This window comes from Bos taurus, chromosome 7, assembly GCF_002263795.3.
Source record: "Bos taurus isolate L1 Dominette 01449 registration number 42190680 breed Hereford chromosome 7, ARS-UCD2.0, whole genome shotgun sequence".
Lineage (NCBI taxonomy): Eukaryota > Metazoa > Chordata > Mammalia > Artiodactyla > Bovidae > Bos > Bos taurus.
The window spans coordinates 92,741,637-92,767,520 of NC_037334.1; positions in this window are offsets into that span (position 1 = coordinate 92,741,637).

Consider the following 25,884-nt stretch of genomic DNA (forward strand, 5'->3'; position numbering starts at 1 on the left):
TTTGTATAGCTACTACTCTCCAGGTAACCTTCCCTAGGAGTGCCTCCAGCCTTCTAGTATTCTGTAGCTGTATTAAATTAACTCTGCTTGAAATTCCTCAAGTGGATTCTGTTTGTCTGATTAAACACTGACTGATACCAGAAATATGTCAATCATATGAGTTCTATTATACTTAAACAATGTCTACCTATTGAAGTATTATTAGTTGCTTTTTAAAAATATCTTTACCGTGGTTCAAGAGAATGTAATGGAGACCTTTGGAGTAATACCGACGCACCATCATGACTGCCCAAAGACAAGTTTTACTTACAAAGTAATTATTCCACCATGGCCTAAATAGTGTCTGCAGCAGAGAATGAAAAACACTAGTTATTATGACTAAGTTTTTGCCATCCATTTCCTCAAATCATAGGCTGCCTATGCTCTTTAAGAATTGTCTCTGAACTTAGGAAGAAATTCCAGAAGCGTTTTTTGGAGTTCTGTTGTTTCCTCTCTCTCTGATGACTCTCCTTGTCTTTAAGCACATATGGATATAAGAACCGCAGAGTTCTGACTTTCTTTCCCTGCTCCGTATAGCACACGTGCTACCACTCACCCACTCCCAAATTTCTCTTATTTTGAACAATTTGTAGCCCAGCGTGCCAGAATGCCATTAATCACCTGCAGAAATAGGAGAATGCTGTGGTCCAAGGACTCAAACAGCAATAAAGGCACACACACACATTCAATTACTCATCCCCTTTTCCTTTCAAGCCAGGGGCCTGTTAAGTGAAGGAAACAGGTTTATTTTATCTTTCTATCTTAAGGCCTGTTTTATTCCCCAACTCGAAAGGCATGTGAACAACTTCTAGGATTTTTATAAAACCATAGAATTATAGAAATCATATTGTTCCACCTCCTCATTTACAGATGATTATCTCTAACATTTATCACCTTTATCATAAGCTTTGTTATCTTCCTGACTGGTCTATGAACTCCTCGAGGGAAGGGTCTGATTTTCATCTTAACATCCTCTGTGTCTAGCATGGTGCCTAAAACACAAGAAATATTCAAGAAATGCTTGTTAGAAGTAGACAAATAGGTGAACAAGTGAGTGGATTCTTGAATGAATGAACTACTGAGAAGTTTAATATATTGTCTGAGAATACACAGCTATAAGCAGTTTAGTGAGGATTTGTTGTGATTCTTATTGTTTAGTAGCCAAGTCATGACTGACTTTTTTGTGACCCCATGGACTGTAGCCTGTCAGGCTCCTCTGTGTGGGATTTTCCAGGTAAGAATACCGGAGTGGGTTTCCATTTCCTTCTGCAGGGGATCATCCTGCCCCAAGGACCAAACTGGCATCTCCTGCTTGGCAAGTGAATTCTTTACCATTGAGCCACCTAGGGATTCTTCTAATGAGGATTACGGCTATAGCTAAGTCACTTCAGTCATATCCGACTCTGTGCAACCCCATAGACAGCAGCCCACCAGGCTCCCCTGTCCCTGGGATTCTCCAGGCAAGAACACTGGAGTGGGTTGCCATTTCCTTCTCCAATGCATGAAAGTGAAAAGGGAAAATGAAGTCGCTCAGTCGTGTCCAACTCTTAGCGATCCCATGGACTCCAGCCTTCTAGGCTCCTCCGCCCATGGGATTTTCCAGGCAAGAGTACTGGAGTGGGGTGCCATTGCCTGATAACATCTAATCGTATCTCATTCTAGGTCCAGTATTCTTTTCCCTCTCTTCACTAAACATTAAAAACATTTTTAATGTTTTTACAGAAAACAAGGTTTAGTCATTTTGCCTTCCGAGAAATGTAGAAATGTGGGTGAAACAAGAAGAGAGGCTGTCCTATGTGTCAGACAGGAAAAGAGAAAGTAAAGGGCTCAGTACTTAGCACAAGGTTCAAAAGCAACAGTCAAGTCCCCAAGACCAATTAGAAAGCAAAAGAATCAGGCAAGCATGATAGAGAAGTAATACTGGATACAGTTACATTAAAAGCTCAATTTCGATTGTGGTCACTCTGTGCCAATTTATGGGAAATGTAGCATATGTAAATAACTGGATTCTGACTTTTTTGCCAGGGTAGAGATAAGATCACTATCTGTCTTCATAATTGCTACTTTCCCCCCAGGAACAGTACATCCTACTTATATAAATTGTGGGGGGAAAAAGAAGACCATGAGATATGCAACTGCTCTTTCAGAATTCTAATGCTCTAGAAGCATTGCTGATTTTAATATATAATACTCAGGGAAACATATATTCAAATAGTTGCTCTCTCAACATGTATAATTTGTAAACCAAAAAGCAATTAAAAATGGAAAATTAGGAGGGTAAACAAATGTCACTGAAAGATAAATACTATTAAAATTTTGTTACAAAAACATTTCAATTCCTTGGTGTTTATTTTAAACCCAACTGGAAATTACAAACCACATCATCTAAGATTCAAAACAAAATTGTATACTCTTATTTACACCCAGAAATTTTGGTATAAAGTTAACACACCACGATGCATAGGAGAAGAGCCTAGTATGCCACCATTTGGTTATATATTTCAGTTTCTCTCAATATGTGATGAAGTAGAAATGTGACATTTGCTATTATCACTGACAGTTAATTCTGTGAACATTTTAATATTTTTCAGACATCCCAAGATTTATATTTTTTCTCCTCACATGAAAGTGAGAATTTAAATACCAAATCTTTCCTTTCTTTGAAAAAATAAATGCTCTAATACACCTCCCAAGGTTAATCTGTGTCCTTGCACCTCCAATGAATCCATGGCAAGAATATTTTTTATTGCTCTGCCATGTCTAAAATTGCTTAGTCCACACTCTTAGACACATCATTTTTCAAAGTCAAACTTCTAAGTTTCATCAGAGAAGATCACATTAAACTAGATGCAAAGTGAATGACTACTAACTCATGTTCTGGGGCTCTGTGCCATTATTCACCAAATAAGCAAGCCCATATGGTTTAGGTTGAAGAGATAATCTTGCAGGAAGCACTGTTAAGATACCATAGACTTTGAATGATTCTTTGGCCAACTGAAGGATTTTTTTTCCTGGAAATTGTAACATCTGTGAAGCCCTCGTCCTCACCATTTGACTGGTAATGGATATAGTTTCAAATAAATGATCTATATTTACAGCCTTGACTTTCTTATCTCCTCTTAATTCTCAGCCTATTGCGCTGGCTTTTTCTCCCAACTCGGAAACTCATGCTAGGAGGAGGGGGTAAAAAAAAACCGTAACAGGATAAATTTTGTCCTCCAAAATTCACATGCAGAGGTTCTAACCTCCAGGACCTTAGAACGTGACCTCATTCAGAAACATGGCATTGGCAGATGATAAAGTTATGATGAGGTCATTACGGTGGGCCCTAATGGAATGTGACTGCTGTCCTTATAAATAGGAGGAATTTGGACACAAAGAGAGACACACACAGGGATGACACCATGAGGGAAAATGAAGGCAGAGACTGGGGTGATGCATTGATCAGCCAAGGAACGCCAAAGAGCGCCAGCACACCAGCACGAGCTAGGAAAGAGGCACGGGGCTCATTCTTCCTCATAACACTAGAAGGGATCAACGCTGCTGACACCCTGATCTTGGACTACTAGCCTCCAGAACTGGAAGGCAATACATTTCTGAGACTTTTGGGTAGTGACCTAATTTGTGGTACTTTGTTACAACAGCCCAAGGAAACAAAACAAACAAAAAAAAAGCCCATTGTAGCAAAGATCAAAGCTGGAGAGGACTCCCCTCTTCCAGCAATGAAGGCTTTGCCTCCAAGTTCCACACAGTCCTTTCCTCCTGGGGAAATCTCAGCCATCCACAGCCTCCACTGACACTGAAGATCAAGTATTTCCAAACCTACTTCTAGTCCTATCTCTTTTCTTTGATCCAAACATGCATCTTGTAATTTGTCAGTTGATATCTCCAAGTAATTTTCCTGCAAGTACTGCAGTTAATGTCACTCCAAAACTGCTGCTGCTTCCAGTAAACACTATCTTATTAGTTAATAGTATCACCATCCACCCAACTAGCTCCATATGATTATGCTTAACGCATCCTTCTCTCTCTGTCCCTCCATCAAGTAGGTCCAATTAAATCTACTTGTGAAGAGCTCTTGAATCCGTCTCATCTGTTTAGCTGCACTGCTACAGCACCTGCTTCAAACCCTCACTATTAACCTGCCCAACTTCTTCCAGGAATCCTATAAAGCTTCTCCCTGCCTTCAAGCCACTCTCCACACTTTTCACAAAATTACCTTTCTACACATAATCTATCTTGTATAAACCGTAGTTATGTTAAATCACAGCGCTATAGGGGAAGTTTCTTGCTGGGGCATAAATTAGCTCATGCTGGTTTATATCCAATGAGTTTTACATCTCTGCATTTATTTTTATCTGATTCATGTGTTAAAGTGTGTTGGTTTGATAGCAAATCCCATTTGAAAACATATATGCCATGGCATTTTCAGCTCAGAGAAGATAGTGTGTGCTTTGAGAAATTTTGAAATAAAAATCAAATATCAAACATGCTATAAGGTTCAGCTCAATTGCCTCTCCTCCTTGAAGATCACCCTAAACTCTACCCTCTCCCTGACCCCTCACACTCCTTTTTCCTGCCTCCTCATATTGGTTTATTTTATCTTTGTCATTTCTCCTTATCTTATGGGTTTATGTTCCTCTCTTTTCCCTCCAGTCAGACATTCCAACTAAACTGTAATCTGCTTAAGGTCAGGATCTGTACCCAATATATTTTTTTAGCCCTCCTAAGCACATCATACAAAGTGCAAGGCCATTGTCTATGCTCAGTAAATGTAAATTGAATGAGCTCAGTCATGGAAAGTAATAAATGAATTTTTTTCTAAATGCACCATGCCTCTGGAAACCCACAGTGCTCACATTTTGCGTTATGAGCTCATTTTAGAGTGATTGGATGCCTTTTATTGGCTAATGTCCGCCATGTGGTAATGTCTTCATTTGCTGAGTTGATGTTCCAAATCTTACAATTCTTTGTCATAATTATTAGTTTTCCCCCTGAATTTTGTGCTTCATTGAGGTTTTAAAGGGTAAAATTAACCTCCCAGCTTTTCCTCCATGAATTTATAATTTCATTGTGATTTCATTGCTATATTGGCTTCCATTTCAGAGGTTTGTCCAAAGTTTAGGTGATTATGTGTCTGTTGTTTTTCTCCTCTCACAAATGCAGTTTATTTCCTCACCATCTAGTTTGCTCAACGGTACAGCTATAGACACAGCAGCATGAGGAATTCTAACTATTATTTACTTAGAAAAGATCTATTAAGGGAAATGAAACATTTTTTAACCTGTGTTAAAATTAGACCCAAGTTTATGAAAATACAGACCTCATTCACCCAATATTCTTCCCTGCTTTTGTATCTGTTTATCTGGCATTAGTCAACATTTGCTGCAGAACACAACACTGTAAAAAGTACATCAATTTCTTAAGGGATATTTTAAGAACAAAATTTTTTAGCCTCTAAACAATGTAAGCATTTGATTACTTGAGCCGGAAATATACAGCTCAAATTTCACTTAAAGTTATACATGATTATATACATTAAGAAATGTGTCTTGAGATTCTTCATTACTCAACATCGGGTAAAACTGTGGTAGGGACTCAAACTACTTTCCATGATTGCTTGTAGGTAGACACCTAAAAGTACTTTGTAGGTAGGAAAAAAAAAAAAAAAACTCATCTATAGGATCAGAAAAGCTACTTCAGCCTGGATGCAAACTAAACTTGATCAGTCATAATACTTCTTGAGACTTCCTAGGGAAAAAAAACAGAATACTAATATTCATCTCACCTCACTGTATCCTTTGCAAAATTAATATATAGAAATCTGCTTCATCTATGCCTCTGAATGCCTCCAATCCCAAAGCCTGCACCCAGCTACCACCCTTATATATTACATTTTCCTTTCTCAAACTGTGGAACCAGTTTTAGCCCCATCAGAAGAAGAAGAAACTGGGCCAGTAACTCAGTAAGTAGCTCAGCATCAAGTGGGCCTTTCTCCACATCTTCTAAAAACCAGACACGCTAATTTACCCTTGATAAAAACTGTGCCTGAGAACTATGGTTTTAGTAACAGCATTCCATTGCTCCTGAGGCTCTTTCTGGTCTGCTTCCCCTTAAACTAGATAGCTCCCTGGTTCCCAAAATGTGGTCCACAGCCCAGCAGCATCAGCATCATTTGGGAACTTAGTTCAGTTCAGTCGCTCAGTCGTGTCCGACTCTTTGCGACCCCATGGACTGCAGCACGCCAGGCCTCCCTGTCCATCAAGTTGGTGATCCAACCATCCAACCATCTCATCCTCTGTCATCCCTGTCTCCTCCTGCCTTCAATATTTCCCAGCATCAGGGTCTTTTCCAGTGAGTCAGTTCTTCACATCAGGTGGCCAAAGTATTGGCATTTCAGCTTTAGTCCTTCCAACAAATATTCAGTACTGATTTCCTTTACGATCAAGTGAGTGGATCTCCTTGCAGTCCAAGGGACTCTCAAGAGTCTTCTCCAACACAACAGTTCAAAAGCATAATACAAATAATTGGGCCCCAACCCAAATCTATTCCATCAGGAACTCTGGAGGTGGAATTCAGCAGTTGGTATTTCAACAAACTCTCCAGGTAATTTTGATTAGTACTCAGACTTGAGAACTCCTGGGCTAGGTTCTTTAGCTCAAATTCCTTTTATTTCCATATGCTCTTCTGCTGTCTTTTAGTCCCTCACCTCTAACAGAGAAAACTTCTTTTGGAAAAGAAAGAGTGGTAACAGGAAAGATTTTTAACACCAGTTTCCAGTGTATGACTTTGGCAAGAGTGAAAGAGATTGAAAAAGGAGTGAGACAGGCTTTGCTGTGCAATTTTACTGTGGAAAATGCAGCCATGATATATGAAAGAAAATTGAGAGCTATCAAAGGAGAAATTTCAAAGTTAGGACTATACTCCAGCCCCTGGCATTTTTAGAAGGACACCAATTAAAAAAAATCTTAATTTACTTTTTGGTAGCTGGGCTATTTCTTTTAATTCAACACCACAGAGACTACACCATATGGAGACCAAATTGATATTCAGGTTTGACAAGGAAGTGACCTGCCCGGCTCAGTGTGTTATGGGGCAGGAACAGCATGGGACAGAAAGAGAAGAATCAGTAACCTCATTTCTTCCCCCTTTGCCTCTTCTCAGATATTGTTCACTCAATTATCCCCACTCTCTCTTTCATCTTTTAACCTCCCTTCTCAATTGGTTCCTTCTCCCTCAGTATGTAAACCTATGAACATCAAAGCCATATCTTTATAAAGCCTGTTTTAATCAGGCAACCACCCCATAGGCACTACCCTAAATATGATCCTCTATTCACTTATAAGTCTCTATAGAAAGGGATCCACCTTTAAAATCTCAATTTAGCCCCTCTTGTTGATTCCTTAACCTAGTTTAACACAGCTTCATCCCCTTCATGGAAAGGAATTTCTACCACCACGTCCATTGGTGACCCACTTCTCAAATCCATGGGTAGTTTTCAGCCTTGTTCTCTCTAGAGTCGAATCTGTTCAACAGTCCTCCTTGAAACACTTTCCTCTCACTTCCCTGACAAAGAAATTCTCTATTCATTCTTCTTCCCCTCTATGGCTAGTTCTTCCCAACCCTTTTATGCTCATCTTCTCCAACCCTTCCTGCAAGTCGTGAGGCTTCCCAAAATTCAACTCTTAATCCTCTTCTCTTCTACCCTCTGCATGCTTCCCAAGCAGTTTTACCTCCAACTACAATCTTTCTTCTGTTTCCCCAACCTAATTTGCCCCCATCATTCTTCTGTCTTCAGACCCTTAAATCTAATTTCCCAGTAGATTATATTCATCTCAGAATGCCAACAAACGGTGACTCATCATCCTTCCCTCAAAAGTGCATTATCTACGTGTTCTCTTACTCTTTGCAAAACCAATAACTTAGCCTTTATTTATATTTATCCTACATTTCTTCTCCTTCCTTTAACCCCCATCAATAAAAATTGCATTGTCTCTATCCTCACTGCTACTGCAAGCCCTTATTGCATACTCTCACCTAAATTATTATAATAGCCTCATAACTTGGGTCTCTCCCCTTCTCGCTGCTGAAAGTGATAAAATATATAAATGAGAACGAATTTAACTCCATCAAGTTTCCACATAGTTTCCCACCAGAAAGTTAAAAGACAAGACGCCAGGGTATTTACCGGTAACGAATAGAGGGGCAGGGCCATCTGCTGTGCGGAGGGCATGGGGAGCACCCCAGGGCGTGGGCAAAGGTGACCAGAAAGGCCAGTAATCATGGTCTGCGCTCCTGTAATAGGCTGCAGCCTCTGCTCTGGTCTGCTCCGTAACCTCACCTGAGGATGGAGTTCTCAGCCCGCCAACATCAAAAGGTCACTTTCGATGTCAGACATCAGATCAGACACCGGCGCATGCCCAGTTACAGGGTCCGTGCTGCTATCCGATCGTAACCAGCTCAGCTCAAACTAGACACAGCTGACTCCAATTCCTGGCAAACAACTCCAGGCCACCGTCTTTGTGTTTAGGCTCTCTGCAGACCTGGAGGACATGAAAGTCTTTTTTTAGCAACACTTAAAACTAATTAATTAGTGAAGGCAGGTAAAATGGATTTGACTATTGATTACCCATGGTTTCACTTTGAGCAGCCTAACTAATACAGCTGGACAAATTCAGCATGTATAAGGAAAAAGTTCTCTAAATTATATCTTACTAAAGAGTTTACCAATTCCAAGGGGAGAAAAATTAAGTGAATTTCAAAAATTCAAAATATACACATACATTCTTGTGTACCGTCTATTCTAGCCAACTCAGCCTTTCAACTCCTTTTATAAATATCGCCACTTCATAGCCCCTTTGAATGCTGTTGCAGATAGATATTTGAGTTAGGTGAACACAAACGACTGTTGAAGTCAAGGTTCTTATGCCCAAAGTGGCAAGAGAAAGAGAAGAGAATGTTACAGACTTGACTAGTCTGCTCTTAATTCTGACTGCATAGGTCAGGTTGCACAAGCACAGCTGGTTCTACATATTTGTTTCCAATAAATGGCTACAAAGGGAAATTAAAACTATGACAACCTGCCTCTCCAGCCCCTATGTCTACTTCCATCTCCTAAGGGAAGGGGCAGGGACAGGCATTACATAAAATATGATTTGGATCCACTATCATTCACTATTAGAAGAAACTGTTTACCTTTATTTAGCTTTTTATTTAACATGGAGCTTAATATGTTGCCTTTTACCTACTGAGTGGGTGATCCAAGTATTTCTAAAGTGAACAGACTAAATCATTTTATCTTGCCTGGAAAATCCCATGGATGGAGGAGCCTGGAAGGCTGCAGTCCATGGGGTCGCTGAGGGTCGGACACGACTGATCGACTTCACTTTCGCTTTTCACTGTCATGCACTGGAGAAGGAAATGGCAACCCACTCCAGTGTTCTTGCCTGGAGAATCCCAGGGACGGGGGAGCCTGGTGGGCTGCCGTCAATGGGGTCGCACAGAGTCAGACAGGACTGAAGTGACTTAGCAGCAGCAGCAGCACATTAGTAATTTTTCTTTTTTTAACCTTGTTATTTTACATTGGAGCATAGAGGAGCCTGGCAGGCTACAGCCCATAGGGTCACAAAGAGTTGGACACGACTGAAGCAACTTAGCACATAGCCAGTTAACAACGCTGTGACAGTTTCAGGTGGACTGCAAAGGACTCAGCCGTACATTATACGTGAATCCAATATGCGCAAACTCCCCTCCCAGTTACTGAATAGAAAGCATTTCCTTCCTACTACTTTATTACTCTTGCCACTGACACTGAAAACAGACAAGACAATCTGGCATGTGCTGGAATTTAATTATAGGCTAAATACGGTACGGTGGCTAGCTACAAAGTCCCGAAAGGGATATGTTGCAAATGTATCACTAAACTAGGAACGATATGCAGTATATAACAAAGCACGCACAGATTATCGTGCTCATGAAAGACACTATGCTTTCACAGGGTCTTTCACTGTGTCACACAGTCACAGTAACGCCTGTCTACCCCCAGGGAACTGACAGTTTAGAACGGAAGTAATCCTATGGGGCTGTAATACAAGGTAACTTGGAGGAGGACCCAGCTGAGTAGTTCGGCCACAGAGGCCAGAGCAGACTTCATGGCATTGCACCCAGATGATTGCTTAGGAACTGGCCCCTGGTACACGGAGGCTGAAGAAGATACCGAACAGGCAGACCATGGCAGGTTGGTAAGTGACAGGTTTGATAAGCAAGGGAACTCACACCTGAAGCTTGTCTTGCACAGCTGTGCAAGATGAGCAGATATCTGCACGCGCCCACCAGAATCAAAAGTTTCCATAGATGCCTTAACTGGTTCAGTCACTATCCTGTCTAGATGGTCTCAACACCACCTTGCTCTCTCAAGGCTGTGTCCTTGGAAACAGCTTCTACAGTGGGAACAGTGGGTATAATGTACATTCCAAGGATGGGGAAGGGGAGAGGGGCCTCCAGTTGGCTGGGTCCAGGTCATAGGTCAACCAGTGGTCACATCCTCTCAATACCTCTTCCTCCAACAACCATGAGAATGAAGGAGTGTTCTTTACAGGGAAAGCAGTTGGATGAGAATTTTCAAAGGTAGCATCCATCACTGGAGCAAGGGCACAGAGGCTGGAATTCCAACTCTGGCTAAAGGAATTTCTGGCTCTTTGCTTACTGATCACAATACACAATATTGAAAAAGCAATCTTTGTTTCCCTTTAACTTAGTTACTGGTGCATAGACCCCAGATGTTTTAATAGTTACAGTTATGGAGAGAAAAGGAGAGAGACAGTGTCAGAGAAAACATGTGAAAGCTGTTAGTGAAATGAAGACTGGAAATCTGGAGCTTGGGACTTTGTTTCAGCTCTGATCCTCACCAACCCACCTGCCATCAGGACATTCAGGATTTCCAAGCCTCGGTTTCCTAGCTTCTAGAATGAGGGAACTAGACCAAGGGGGCCTCCAAAACCCTTTCCAGCTTCAAACATCGACAACAGACTAATTACCTGGTTTCTTGCCTCTGTTTGCCTATTATTTATTAGCAGCTCTATGGGAGCAATAAAAGGAAGTGAAATTTAAACCACGCAATTTTGCTGCTCATCAGCTCTGGGAAAAGGTTTGATTAACCAGGAAGCTGAGGGCTCTGTATTGACTTCAATTATCAACACATTCCCTGCCTATCATTACACCACAGATAACCAAGATTATACCTTTTGCAGGCACACCTTATTTTTGGTTGGAGTTCCTTTCTTAGTATCTATGAAATTATTTCATAATCCCATTTGACATTTCTATATAGGTCTGTGAGGTCCTAGAGGCCAGTGTATAATATTGATGAATATTCAACACTAGACACTGAATGATTTGCTAGAATTACCTCAGTCAGTTTCAAACTTGTATTCTGCTCATAGAAAACATGATTTCCTACCCACGCTCTTGAAATGTGGTTGTTAAAGTGGACAAACAATACTGTTTGTAACATCAAGGTCACAGGTAACAACCACAGCTGTGTCGTGTTCCATAATCACACCAATAATCAATATTCGTGTTGCATTTGTGTGTCAGGCACTCTGGTAAATACTTTATATATTATGGACTTTCTATTATTGTCCCTCTGATGCTGGAAAAGGAACTCCACGAGGGCAGGGATTTCTGTTTTGTTCACAGCTGATCACCCCAGTGCTCTGCACTATTTGGACACTCAAGTGAAGGTAGTCGTCTTGAGAGCCCACACCACTGAGCAGCACACCATGATACATGGGTGTTGTATCGTCTGTGAGAATCTGTGCTTTGAGGAAGGCTCTAGATTCTGCCCCCATTATTTACACCGTGATGACCCTGACAAGTTACTTCATTGTTTGTTGGAGCCTCTATTTCCTTCTCTATAAAATGAGCATAATACTAGCTGCTGCTGCTGCTAAGTCACTTCACATGACTCTGTGTGACCCCATAGATGGCAGCCCAGCAGGCTCCCCCGTGTACCTGGGATTCTGCAGGCAAGAACACTGGAGTGGATTGCCATTTCCTTTTCCAATGCAGAAAAGTGAAAAGTGAAAGTGTAGTCGCTCAGTCGTGTCCGACCCTCAGTGACCCCATGGACTGCAGCCTACCGGGCTCCTCTGTCCATGGGATTTTCCAAGCAAGAGTACTGGAGTGGGGTGCACTACCTCATAAAATGCTGAGGATTAATATCTACTGCAGCATCACAAACTACCAAAAACAAGGACTTCAAACAATAGCAACCATTCATTTTCACTCATAACTCTGCAATCTGGGTATGGCTCAACAAGGAAAGGGCTTCCCTGGTGACTCAGAGGGTAAAGACTCTGCCTGCAATGCAAGACACCTGGATTCCATCCCTGAGTCAAGAAGATCCCCTGGAGAAGGGAATGCCAACCCACTCCAGTATTCTTGCCTGGAGAAGTCCATGGACAGAGGAGCCTGGCGGGCTACAGTCCACAGTGTCGCAAAGAATCAGACACAACTGAGTAACTAACACTTTCACTTTTCACCTCCAGCAGGGAAAGCTCATTTCTGCTCCACAGAGCATCAAGAGTAGCAGTCCACATGGCTTCCCTGGTGGTAAAGAAGCAGCCTGCCAATACAGGGGGCACAGGTTAGATCCCTGTCCGGGAAGATCCCACATGCCTCAGAGCAACTAAGCCTGTGAGCCACAACCACTAAGCCTACATGCTACAACTCCTGAAGCCCACACACCCCGTGCTCTGCAACAAGAGAAGCCGTCGCAATGAGAAGCCCACATACCACAACTAGACACTAGCCCCCACTTGATGAACTGGAGAAAAGCCCGCACAGCAACCAAGACCCAACTCAGCCAAAAATAAATAAATTAACTGAAAAAAAAGAACACTTGACAGTCCAGCTGAAGGCAGATTGATCTACCTACAAGATGGTGCACTCAATGCAGCTGGAAAGTTGGGGCTGACTGTTGCCTGGGAGGAGCCTCAGTTCATTTCCACGTAGCCTACACCCCGACATAGCACACTGGCTGGGTTCTTATGGGGTACATCTCCAGATGGGGGAGCCGGGCACAAAGGATATCCTTTCTCATAACTTAAACTTTGAAATCTCATAGCATCACTTCTTTCGTACTCTCTCGGTCGGGAAATGGTCATAAAAGCCACGGAGCTTTGTGGGGCAGAGATGCGGACTCCACCTCTTGCTGAAGGAGTGGTGACATCCTGGAAAAGCGTGAGGGAGAGGAGGTATTGCTGTGGTCATTTGGGGAACGTCCAGTCTGCCACAACCTGCACCCTTGAATCTGGTTTTCCTCAAAGGAAATTTGTACTTCACTGAGGAATGACTGGAATGTCCAGCTACTCTGCGATTGGGTTAAAGCTGCCCTATCTAAGAGCTTGGGATAGCAGAGGACTGCTCATTCGTCAGCCACAACCCTGTGTGAAGGTTGATAATGGGGTTTTCCCATGCCCCCTGATAGATAGGTAGGGAATTCCCAGGCACTGGGCCATGGATGCTAGAAGGAAACCGATCCATGTATCAGGCTGAAAGGTGAAGGGGAGACGAAACCCGAGAACAGATACTGATCGCCAATGAAGAAAGAAATCAACTGCATTTATTGAGCCCTGTTGTAAGGGCTATTTTACTGAGATTGGAAAATCTTCATGCAATGTTGCCTTTCCACTGACCAAAAAGTCTTTAAGCCATTATAAAGCTTGAAAATTTCAGTGTACCTTCTCATTTAACCCCCAAAGCGATCCTATCAGCATCATTATCCTAAGAGCATCCGATGAGACTATGTTAAAACTAGCACCCTTGGCATGGAAGGATGGCTTCAGCCGCAGAGGAGGTGCAAAGTTTCTCAGAGAAAGTGCTTCAAGTCCAGTATTCACAGTACTCTGCTGACTCCGCTGACTCACGTCACATGCCGCAAGCCCATCAACGACTGTGCAGATTGATTCAAGAAAACAGCAGCACAGGGATGGGTATTTCTGTCCTTGCAGCTTCTCCAGGCAGTTTACGGAGAAGTTCAATGAAACAGGCTCTATGCAGCCCGTCCTGTACTTCTTTTATCCCAAGAAATGTTCATTTGTTTCTAATATTCGTTCTCTTCTCCAAATCAATTCCTTATCTGTAACAAAATGTCTCTTTTCATCCAATTCCGTGAAATCCTGAAGCATCAGAAGGATGTTTTTACAAAATGGTTCCATTTACAAGTAATTCTATCGCAAAGCCCCTGAGGATCATGCTGCAGCGAAGTTTTAGTATAATATTCTCTTGGATGCAATAATTCAGCCATTGTAGCTCATATCACGGGATCCTTGGTTTAATGAGAGTTTTGCTGCAAGGCATCCAATATCCACCCAGTGCACTTAAGAAAATCAGGTAAAACAGGTGTTTCCTCAATTAACAATTTAGAGTTTTGTTACATGAAAAATAAGTGAACCGAAATAGAAGGTAATATTCCTAGCAAAACATACCAGTATTCTACGCTTCCTGTTTTCCCAAAGCCCTTGAATGTATCATTTCATGTATACATTTTAAGGTAATTAATTAATGCATGCTTGCTAAGAAAAATCAGATCAGATCAGATCAGATCAGTCGCTCAGTCATGTCTGACTCTTTGCGACCCCATGAATCGCAGCACGCCAGGCCTCCCTGTCCATCACCAGCTCCCTGAGTTCACTCAGACTCACGTCCATCGAGTCAGTGATGCCATCCAGCCGTCTCATCCTCTGGCGTCCCCTTCTCCTCCTGCCCCCCATCCCTCCCAGCATGAGAGTCTTTTCCAATGAGTCAACTCTTCACATGAGGTGGCCAAAGTACTGGAGTTTCAGCTTTAGCATCATTCCTTCCAAAGAACACCCAGGGCTGATCTCCTTCAGAATGGACTGGTTGGATCTCCTTGCTGTCCAAGGGACTCTCAAGAGTCTTCTCCAACACCACAGTTCAAAAGCATCAATTCTTCAGCGCTCAGCCTTCTTCACAGTCCAACTCTCACATCCATACATGACCACAGGAAAAACCATAGCCTTGACTAAACGAACCTTTGTTGGCAAAGTAATGTCTCTGCTTTTGAATATGCTATCTAGGTTGGTCATAACTTTCCTTCCAAGGAGTAAGCATCTTTTAATTTCATGGCTGCAGTCACCATCTGCAGTGATTTTAGCCCCCCAAAAATCATTCACAGCAACCTCACATGAACCAGCATGTGTTTAAACAAACAAAAAATAAAATCTGCAAGGCAATGAAATATAATTTTTAACTTCTAGGGAATTAAACATAAGTAAAATAATTTGTTTTAGTTTCTAACTTTATGAAAAATCTTGCTTAAATATTTAAAAGTAAGTAGTGTCCATGTTTACAAACATTTTTAATATCATGTTGTTTCTTAACTCATTGGCAGTCTCTTGTAACTTGGGCAAAATCAGAACTTTTTCCACATCATACAGAGATTGAATCTGTTGGTCATATTCTACTTATAATTCATTGCTGATTGCTCTCAGAAGGCTAGCATCTAGTCTACCCAAGATAATTCTCCTGATGGAACAAAGTGAAATTTGATTCCATTCCCAACTCCCTAATTAATTTAAGCAAGACATATGAAATCCAGTTCCTCACTTTTTCTTCTAAATATTGCAGCTATCAAAGAAAATCTGAAACTATTCAGAGCCCTAAGTTGTTTATCTGAAAACATTTCCAAATATCCTTAGAGACTGCCTAGGAAAGAAAGACAAAGGACGCACGGTAACAGTTGGAGGAAAGACACAAACCTGAGTGCATCACCATCTAGGTTTGCTCTGGTTTCCATGCTCCCTGCCTGCTCACTCCATCACTTCGGGAAACCAGATTTGAAAACCAAATCAAAATGTTTCCCCTTTCATCTTTTATACAAATCTATTAGATCCAAGGGAGCTTTGTTTATGCTTAGGGTGACTATGTAACTGATCTCCCAAGCCAGGACACTTTTAAGAGTGAAAGGGGATTTTTATTTATAACTAAGCCTATTTAACAGACACAAAGGGAGGCTGTCCTAGGAAAACCGGGACAATGGCTCACCCTATTCACAGACAATGCTAACTTGGCCTAAGAGAAATTAAATTGTTCATTGAAAACGTTATAACATTCTGCACTCTATTGACCTTTGTGCCTTCTTAAAATTGTAAATTCTTGTTGGATTGAGATTTTAATCCCTGCATTTGCTTTCCTTAGCTTCTTCACTAGCCTATGTAGACTTTTTCCAAATCCTTCTATGCTTACCAGAGCCCTGACAAAATAAATGGCAAATATATCCAAGTGGACACAAAACTCTGGACAGACAATAATCATAACCAAAATATTTCTAGGAATTCACTGTAATATCAGCTCCTAAAAACCTGGGAATTTCAATGAGTCCATCTAGAATGGGATACTTGGAATTTTTACTGACATTTTTCTGAGCTAAATGTTCTCCCCCAGCACTCTCAGCGTTCTCCCTCTCAACGTTACCTAGTCTACCTTAGCCCCTGGGGATCCAGAGTTTCCTTGTCTTCGAGGCTTATAGTTGGCAACATACCTACATGGGAGTTCTCTGATGGCTGGGTTGTTGTTGTTAAATTACTTCAACCGCTCCAAAGAATCAGACCCTGGGATCACTCTAAAAGCAGGTTATTTCCCTTTTATTCCCAACTGAGTCAGAAAAATTTATTCATCTACTAGTCAGAAAATAAACTTGATGCACGTTCCTCAGGAGATCCATGTGCTACACCTTGTTATGGCAACATGCCACAGGTAGAGCAGAAAGGAATGCTTGGTCACGTAGCCCACGGCCACAGCTGCGTGGGCCACAGCTCACTCAGAGCTTGTAAGGGAAGCGAGGCTGAGTCCAGAAACAACTGTGGAAAACAGGCCTGGGGGGAGGCCGCGCTGTGGGCCTGCTCTTGCTTTTCTTGTGGCTTCACTGAAGAGGGCCTTCGTGTTTGCAGAGGGGTGCTGGGCCTGAGACTGGCTTTCCACAGCAAGAGCTGGGGAACCCCAGGTGTAGACGGATCCCTCAGGATATTCTCCCGGCCTTTAGACTCCAAAGCCACAATTCCTGTGCTCTTCTGCCATCACCATGACCAGCATATTCCTGCCTCCTCCCAATGTTTCCTGGTGGCTTCAATGTGGACAACATTGTCCCCTTTTTGACTAAAACTGGGTGACAAAACTGGCAATTCCTTGTTGAGTCATGATCATGTTCACCGAAGAGAGGTTTGGATTACTTTAGTGAGTGACAGCCTTCTGCTGTCAAAAGTGAAACACCGCCCCCCTGCCCCGCCTCAAAAGAAAACCACCTCATTAACTGCTGCGGGAGACCCAGGTTTGATCCCTAGGTCCGGAAGATCCCCTGGAGAAGGGACTGGCAACCCACTCCAGTATCCCTGCCTGGAGAATTCCATGAACAGAAGAGCCTGGTGGGCTACAGTCCATGGGGTCACAAAGAGCTGGACATGACTGAGCAACTAATACACAATTGCTTTAGTATAGTAGAAACTTTCCCCTTAGAGTAAGTGGTTACCAAAATCAAGCATGGACCGAATATTTTTTAAGCTTCAAAGTTGTTCCAAATAGCTGATGTCCCCAGGAACACACATCTATGCCTTGAATCATTGATGGTTTAGGAATTAAATAATAACTAAAGGAAAGAGTTGGCAATTAAAGTATTAGGGGAATTAAGATTTCATTCCTCTTACTGGAAAAAATAACACCGTTATTCGAAGCTTATCCAAAAAAAGATTTTTTATGGGCATATTTTAGCCTACCATGCTGTAATCACGCATTTTTATGGGGCCATTTATATTAATAAGGCAGTAAAGGAGGAAGCCTCAGTTTAAAAAAAAAAAAAACATAAGTGGTAAAAGCCTTGGGGGCCAACGACGGGCCGAAAGAACAAGCATCTCCTGATGGTGCCAGCCACTCTGGATTCACCCTGCTTGGTTTCTGTTTGCTTTTTCTTTGGTCGATGTGGGAACACCCTGACCAGCCTTGAAAAGTAGGACTTGATGGCCCGTCATGGGAAAAGCTATTCACATATCCACAGTTGGTCCTGGAATATACTTCCAAGAATTTAGAAGATTTGCCAGCCACCATTTGAATTTTCCTTCAGAAAAGTGCACTTTGATTAACACCCTCCTCCCTCCTGGGGATAAAAATGGTCTCGGTATTCTCATGGGAAAAAGCAAGAGCATTCTCAAGAGCCTCTGTAGACAGAGAAGGCGAGTTCCTGGCCAAGAATAAAAATGGGAAAGTCTGAAATGTTGAGCGCTTCTGATTAAACCTTCAGTGGTATATTTCTCTTAGACAAAGCATTTGTCATAAGTAGCTTGTCTGCCTGAGTATGATTTATGCGGCTGAACTGCAATTGGCTGAATAATTTATGCTATTTATTGTTCCGCAAAGTTTCTTTTCTTAATAAATAAATAAATAATGCTGGGCTAAGAGAAAGGGGAAATAGTGGCAAGTGTCAGCAGTGTGATGAGAGAAAAAAGTCCTTTTTTCCGTGTTGAAAGCTAATACAGTGTATCTAAGAGGAATGGTCTCCACGCAGAAGGGCAAGACTCTAATAGGTGAATATTGTCAGCGTTTTCAACGAAACCAATTGGCTAAGAGAAGCTGTCAGATCGGTGTGAAATGAGGTAAAATTACGAGCGATACACTTTCTTTTAAGGTACTTTGCTTTGTTCCTTACAGTGCCTTCCAGCAAAAAATTTAATTTAAATACTGAAAATGGAATGCAGTCATATTGATTTAAATTTGCTAAGAAATTCTTGGACTCTATTTCCTGTTTCCTGCATAAGTTGGAAGGTGTGTGAGTCTGTGTATATGCCTGCCTGAGTGTGCCATCAGCTTTTCTACTATTTATGAGTGAGTCACAGTTTATTAGACCCTACCACAATGTGTATTAGCATAAAACACATAATTTGAATTGTCAGTTTATAAAGTTTTCAGAATGTATGATTATAGTCCTGTTCTTACTGTAAATTTTTACATAGCTCCGATGGTTTATCCTACCTGTCAAAACACATAATATGGGCACATATGAGACCCTGGTGATTTTTTTGTTAAGCTTTTTTCTTTTGGGTGGGGGGTGGGAAGGGTTACCATTTTATCACATACATTTTATTCCTGGAACCTGTGCCAAAGACGGACAAAAGAATGGATGAATGGGTGTGCAGAAATACATGTGGCTCAGCTCAGCTGAAACTGTTTCATAGATAACTCGCTGTAAGCTATGACTAAAAATATTTGAAATGTTTACAGGCTGCATAATATATATGTTTGACATATTAAAGGAGACTTCTATCAGCTGCTCAGTAACCATTCCAGAAAAATGCCTTAAAAGAACTCAAGCAAAATCACAGCCCCTCATCTGCAGTGCTGTTTCTAATTTGAAGGCAAATTCATCTCTGACATACAGCAGATTCTGTGCAGGTGGAAGCAAGCCCCTCTCTGCTCCTCTCTCTGCCAGTCAAATTATGTCATCAGTGAAGGATCACTGGTTTTTAATGATACGGTGGCCTCCATACTGAGAAGCAGTCCTAGCAGAGCAGTATGCATAGCCAATAAAATGGCTGTCACCAAATTACAATTGACACTTAACATCACTAAATCTGCAGTGTAATTCCTTGTGACAGTTGTGTAGGTATATTAGAAGAAAATAATTTACTTCAAACCCAGCATGTTAGACACATTTTCCTGAGCGTAATTCATGTCACATTTACAGTAGCCAAAGCAAGCAGTCTCGAGGCAACCTTAATCTGGGAAGAGATCATAGATACTAACATGTTCATTGAAGTATGATTATTTATGCATGCAATAAACAAAGCTAGAGCAGTTGTTCATTGTAGGTTTTAATTGTTATTGGGGGTTTTAATTGTTATTGGGTTTTAAATGAATATTAGCCTCTTTTGCTGTAGGGAATGAGAAAAACTATTAAAAAAAAAGCCACATTTTATATGGAAAACAGGCATCAGCTAAAAAGTCTTTTTTTTTTTTTTTTCAGGATTAGATAGACATTCATGTCCCTCTCACCCTAGTCCAGATCTAACTTGTGTTTGGACTTGAATTCTATGCTGAATGGCGCATAACAAAAGCATACACGTGCAACTTACAAAATGCAAGTTAACCGAAATACCAGCAACAGTATCTCTCTTCCCTCAGACTAATAACATTGGAGAACAAAGGTTTGGGAGACAGACACAGTTTCCTCTAGAATCCTATTTTGCTACGTTCATGCAGAGCGGGTCTGCAGAAAGACCCTTCCCTGGCCTTCTAAGCATACATAAATATGTGCCAGAGTTAAAGGTCTCCACTCTTCAGAATGAAGTGGTTTGAATGTCTGGCGAAATGGGACTGCAAAAAATTCATTCTAACTTTGTCTCTAGGCAATTCACCTTTGGCCCAGTGATGATATGAGTCTTTCTGCTGATGGGGGAGATATAATAAGTCAGGTCAGGCAGTCTCTAGAAGGCAGGGGCCTATTTGTTAGCAGAATGAGGCAGGTGTACTATTCCAGGGGAGATTAGCTCATCCCAGCATGATAATTACCTCCCAGGAAACCCTCAAGGTGACACAGCCAACTCAGGAGCTGTACACCCCGTCTTGGAAATGGGCATGCCTGTATCGTTAAGTAGTCTTAATTTAGAAACCCCAGATTTAAAAACACAAATCAGCAAGTGATAATTTCCCTGTCCTTTCATTAAGACATTAAAACGTCTCCAGCAAGTACGAGCTCACTAAAGAACGATAAGCAAGATTACAGCTCAGCTGCCAGGCGGAGGAATTATCCTCCGGCCGCATTTCCTCCTGGATTTTTTCATGCGAGTTGGAAACGGCAAACAAGAAGGAAGGGCGCCCACCCTCTGCTCGCTCGGGGCCTTTTGGTTGCTTTTGTGCTGTTTGCTGAATCCCACCTTTTGGGAAATCATCGTGAGTGGGTTTGTGTATCTTCTAGAACAAAACCACAGGGTTTCGGCTGGGCCACCAAAGAGCGAAAGGGAAAGCTGTCAGTTGGTGTTATTATTTTTTCTATGTAAAGTGTGAGAACACAGATGGCTCTTCCGACACCATCCTGACTTTGCAGTGGCCGTGACCCCTGTCTCGGGCTACTGACCATCTTAGCTGTGCCAAGCAGCGCCATGTCACCACCGGCAAAAGCTGGAACCTCTCTGGTTTTCTAGGTCCGTGAAGATGACCTGGGAAATTCGTCTGCGTCTCTGGTCCCTTGAGCACACACGCCTGACAGCCCGAGGCTGGGGAGGTGGCGGGGTGACCGCATGATGACAGCTGTCAGATTTATCAGGTGGGCACCTGGCTGCGGGGGTGAGGGGGTGCAACAAGAGGAGTAGCAGAAATAGAAGCGGAGGGTGGGATAATATGATTAGAAGTCAAGAGTTTCACCAGCCTTTCGGTTAGAGGTATAAGAATCCGATGAGACTGAAGCCACTTAGCGTGCGCGCGCGCGCGCGCGCGCACACACACACACACACACACACACACACACAATCGTGATATATGAAGCAAGGGCGTCTCTAAGGATGAACTTTGAGAGGCACCAACTTATCAGAGCTTTATTGGAAATGAAAGTTTCGAGCAGCCATTCTTAAGGATGCCTAATGAGAAAGGATTTCACACACACAAATCAGAATGGTGAACATGAATATTAATATCACACTCTTGAAAAAGATCAAAAGATATTTAATGAGTAATAAATGATTTGAGTTTTATATTTAATGGCTATGGAGGGGTGGGGGGAGGAGGAACACGTTAATCTGTCGATTTTGTACTCTAAAGTGGCATTCACTTTATTTTTCATCGGGCCAGAAGCAATCTTGTTGTGCGCTCATGTTGTTAAGGTCCATTTTGTGGCAAAGATAAACAGTGCGGTGACCCCCGGAATGGTGTTTCTCACAGAGTGAACTCGAACTGCCTCTGTGGTGGATCCTGGCGAAAAACACCCCCTCTCCTAAGACCCAGGATAGTTTAGCACACCCGGACATCAGTTAGGATTTCCCTGAGTCCCTATCCAGGGGCACCCACCCCGTTGTTGTCTGGGGTCTCTACCCCAGCCCCACTGCCGTGCCTCTCCATTCTCAGAGAAAGGAAAGAAATCAAATGCAATAACTGCTTCTGCCAGAAAAGCCAGCTACAGAAGCTGTGCAGAAACCATTCGCTCACTGTTGATGGCAGAAAGCAGCATAAAACTCTGGACATACTTGTCAGAAAGTAACTTAATCTCTATTTTGAAAACATTACAATTGTGTTGTTATCATTATATGTACTTGACATAGAAAAATGCCTTCACACAGGAGTAAGTTAACTGAAGTCAGGTGACAGCTAATCTCTCAGTGTTCTGATACTTCCAGACCAGGTCATGTAACTCCCATTGCCAAAAACAAGTCCAATTTGTCACAAAACATATGTCCTGTTGGCTCTTTATTAGGAACAGCTGATTGGAAGAAATTATTTTCCAAAATATCGAATTTAGCATAATTCTGTTTAAAAGGGCTTTAAAGATTTCTTCTGGAAACAGTTTTAAATCTCTCCCTCCCAGTGATGCTCGTTCTTGCCACAACGATGAGAGATAGAATCCGAAGTATTAAACACATCAGTAAGTACTTGTTTAATAAATGGATAAAACTTTTTAAAATTGAGGTATAGTTTTTATGTTCCCATTTTTTTTAAGTTTTTATTTCATATCAGAGTATGGTGGTGGTTCAGTCGCTAAGTCGTGTCCAACTCTGCGAGCCCATGGACTGTAGCCCGCCAGGCTCCTCTGTCCATGGGTTTCTCTAGGCAAGAATACTGGAGTGGGTTGCCATTTCCTCCTCCATATCAGAGTATAGTTGATTTGTAATGTCATATTAGTTTCAGGTGTACAACAAATTGGTTCAGTTAGACATATACATATGTCTAGGCTTTTTCAAATTCTTTTCCCATTTAGGTTACTACAGAATACTGAGTACATTTCTCTGTGCTATACTTAGGTCCTTGTTGGTTATCTATTTTAAATATTGTAGTGTGTGTATGTCAATCCCAAACTCCCAAACAAAACCCAAATTTGGTAGAAGAAAAGAAATCATAAAGATTAGAGCAGAAATAAATGAAATAGAGATGAAGAAAACACTAGCAAAGATCAATGAAACTAAAAGCTGGTTCTTTCAGAAGATAACAAAATTGATAAACCTTTAGCTGGACTCATCAAAAGAAAAGGAAAGAGGGCTCAAATCAATAAAATTCTAAGTTGGAAAAAGAAAAAAAGAAGTGGACAACACAGAAATACAAAAGATCATAAGAGACTGCTACAAGCAACTACCCACCAATAAAATGCACAGCTTAGAAGAAACAAATTCTTAGGAAGGTACAATCTCCTAAGACTGAACCAGGAAGAAATAGAAAATACGAACAGACCAGTCACAAGTGCTGAAATTGAAACTGTGATTTAAAAACTCCCAACAGACAAAACTCCAGGACCAGATGGCTTCATAGGCAAATTCTATCAAACATTTAGAGAAGAGTTAACACCTATCCTACTGAAACTCTTCCAAAAAATTGCAGAGGAAGGAATGCTCCCAATCTTATGCTATGGGGCCACCACCACCCTCATACAAAAAAACAAAGATACTACCAAAAAAAGATAATTACAGGCCAATATCATGATGAACATAGATGCAAAAATCCTCAGCAAAATACCAGCAAACTGAATCCAGCAGTACGTTATTTAAAAAAGGATCATATACCATGATCAAGTGGGATCTGAGGAAGGATTCTTCAATATCCACAAATTAATCAGTATGATACACCACAAATTGAAGAATAAAAACAATATAATCATCTCAGAAGATGCACAAAATGCTTTTGACAACATTCATCACCCATTTATGATTTAAAACAAAAAAAACACTCTCCAGAAAGTGGGCATAGAGGGAACATATCTCAACATAATAAAGGCCATATACAACAAAACTACAGCTAACATCATACTCAATGGTGAAAAGATTAAAGCATTCTCTCTAAGATCAGTAATAAGAAAAGGGTGTCCACTCGTCACTTTTATTCAACATAGTTTTGGAAGTCCTAACTATGGCAATCAGAGAAGAAAAGAAATAAAAGGAACCAAAATTGGAAGAGAAGGAAAACTGTCACTCTTTGCAGACGATATCATCCTATACATAGAAAATCCTAAAGATGATACAAAAAACTACTAGAACTCATCAATGAATTCAGTAAAGTTACAGGATACAAAATGAATACACAGAGAATCTGTTCACTATAGGGAAGAGAACTGAATGTATACACATGCACACACACACATCATAATCACACACACACAACACCCTCAGCCATTTGCTAGTTACTCAATTTATTCCCTCATACACTCAGGGAAAATAGGGTTCTATTCCCAGGCTTTGCTAAGACTCCTCTATCACACTAACACTCGGTCTCAATTTTTAAAATGAACACGTCTTTCTGAAATTACATGTTGAATATCAAACAAAGACCATTTTAATGTTTTCAAGGCCAGACCAATATCATGGATAAGTCTGAAAAGGATGAAAGTCAAATCATGAACTGTGTATGGCTTTGATAACCAAACAATTTCAGTGATTAAGACAGAGAAGTACGCTCTGGAATCACATTTGCACAATGATAAGGAGCAGCACTTATTCCGGGGGTTCTTTTCCATTGACAGAAGACATCAAAAAAGAAAAGAGAAAATGCTTATTATAAAAACAATTCTTCTTTATTAACTCCTATATGCATAAGAATGATTTTTCAAAAGGAGGATATAGGGAAATTCCAATTCCCCATGAAAATGCTATTCTATATTTTGTGAGGTCTCAATTATATTATGAACGAAATCTTAACTTATACCACTGATAGGAACATAAGGCATCAATTGATCTTTAATACATTATGTTTCTGCTCCAAGAGGCCAATCTATGGAGAATTGTTTTCTCTACATGTCTGGATATTTTAACTTTATAAAATAATCTTATGAATAACAGACGATTCTCTTTGAGGCCAAAGCACTGCTAGTAAAAAAAGGCAACATTTATTTATTATTCACATGTTCCTACTTATCCCATATTACACAGTATACAGTTTTTATTCAAAGAAGTTACAATATTAACAGAACTATATTTGTAGCACTATTACATTTAATTTTATTGAAACATACAATATAATACTTGAAACCCATTTAGTTTATTTTTTCAAAAGAGAGCAAAGAATAAATTTTAAAAACCACTGAACTCCACATCATGTCACCAGGGAAATGCAAGTTAAAACAATGAGATACCCCTATACACCTATTATGATGGATAAAATTAGGAACACTGACAACACCAAATGCTGGAGACGATGTGCAGCAACAAAAGCCCTCATTCGCTGCTGGTGGAAATGCAAAATGGTACGGCCACTTTGGCAGACCGTTCGGTGGTCTCTTACGCAACTGAACATACTTTCACCGGTTTGCTGTGAACCAAAAACTGCTCTCACAAATAAACTTTTTTTTTAAACATTCAACATTTATTTTCGATAAAAGCATTCAGATACATTTTCTTGAATCGTTACAAATACTCAAACAGAAGATGAAGGTTTTCCAAGGCATTCAAGTTGGAAGGCTCTAGATTTTGCCAGAAAATTAGCTTTCTGTGATTATGAAGAAGCATTTTTCTTATTGTAATTTTAGGACAATAAACAATCGTTTTCTATAATTATCAGTGGGCTTGCCTGGTGGCTCGGACAATAAAGAATCCGCCTGCAATGTGGGAGACCTGCGTTCAATTCCTGGGTTGGGAAAATTCCCTGGAG